Raw genomic sequence first — 1749 nt, 5'->3', positions numbered from 1 at the left:
CACTAAGGACAGTAATTCGACTTTGTGAGTCCACACTAACGGGGCAAGCGTCGACATTGGAAGCGGTGCACTGTGGGCAGCTATCCCACAGTTCCCGCAGTCCCCGCTGCCCATTGGAATTCTGGGTCGAGCCGCCAATGCCTTCTGGGTAAAAAAATGTGTAGAGGGTGCTTTTGGGTAACTGTCGTCATCCGTCCGTCACTACCGACCTCCCTCCCTCCCTGAAAGCGCCGGCGGGAAATCAGTTCGCGCACTTTTCTGATCAGTGACAGCGCGGACGCCACAGCACTGCGAGCATGGATCCCACTGCAACCATCGCTGCAGTTGTGGCCGTTCTCAACACCTCGCAGCTTATCATACACCTTTCCCTGAGGCAGATGGAGAGAAATCGGGCGAGGAGGCTACGGCACCGCCGTGAGAGCCTGAAGTCGGAGAGTAGCACAGAGCTGTCAGAAACCACGAGACCCAGCGCTCAGGACATCACGGTGGCAATGGGTCATGTGGATATTGTGGAACGGCGATTCTGGGCCCGGGAAACAAGCACGGACTGGTGGGACCTCATAGTGCTGCAGGTCTGGGACGAATCCCAGTGGCTGCGAAACTTTCGCATGTGAAAGGGGACTTTCCTCGAACTTTGTGAGTTGCTGTCCCCTGCCCTGAAGCGCAAGGACACCCGGATGCGAGCAGCCCTGACTGTCCAGAAGCGAGTGGCCATAGCCCTCTGGAAGCTTGCAACGCCGGACAGCAACTCTTGTGTCGGTGCGCATGAGGTAGTAGGCAAATCTACCGTGGGGGTTGTTGTGATGCAAGTAGCCAACGCAATCGTTAAGGTACTGCTCTCAAAGGTAGTGACCCTGGGAAACGGCCAGGTCATCATAGATGGTTTCGCCGCGATGTGATTCCCAAAATGCGGTGGGGCTATAGATGGGACTCACATCCCTATCCTGGGACCGGACCACCAGGCCAGCCAGTACATTAACAGAAAGGGCTACTTTTCAATGGTGCTGCAAGCACTGGTGGACCATAGGGGACGTTTTACCAACATCAACGTCGGATGGCCGGGCAAGGTTCATGACGCTCGCGTGTTCAGGAACTCTGGTCTGTTTAGACGGCTGCAGGAAGGTATTTACTTCCCGGACCCCAAAATAACTCTTGGGGATGTGGAGATGCCTACAGTGATCCTCGGGGACCCAGCCTACCCGCTAATGCCCTGGCTCATGAAGCCCTATACTGGCGCCCTGGACACAGAAAAAGAACTGTTCAACTACCGTCTGAGCAAGTGCAGAATGGTGGTGGAGTGCATCTGGGAGGCTTTGAAAGCAAGGTTCCAGACTGAGCAGGGTAACCAGTGACTGTTAAGTTTGTGGACACAGAAGCTGAACCTCCAGTTACATACCCCCTTCACCCCCTTCCCAAAAAATAAAATCAGTTCTATTTTGTCAATGAACACCGTTGTCTTTATTACTGTTTTCGCGGGAATGTTTTAAACCGGGGACGCAGACTGTGGCGGGGGGCGGGTTTAGTGTTCTGATGCAAATGATGCTTCTAAACTCCAGGAATGACAGGCTCCGCAGTGGTGCACTGGTTATTTCAACGGAGCCTGCCATCACTCCTGGGCGGAACTGCGTGTATGTGTCAGCTATGTGAGTTTCTGCCTGGGGGAGGAGGGTTACAGATCCCCTGCTGCGTGGCTCTGTGATCCAGGATAAGGACTGCAGCATAAGATCTGTAACTGCCCTCCCCCGCCAC

The sequence above is a fragment of the Terrapene carolina genome, unplaced genomic scaffold (genome assembly GCF_002925995.2).
Source record: "Terrapene carolina triunguis isolate 2854851 unplaced genomic scaffold, T_m_triunguis-2.0 Scaffold189, whole genome shotgun sequence".
NCBI lineage: Eukaryota > Metazoa > Chordata > Testudines > Emydidae > Terrapene > Terrapene triunguis.
This window is presented reverse-complemented; position numbering follows the sequence as displayed.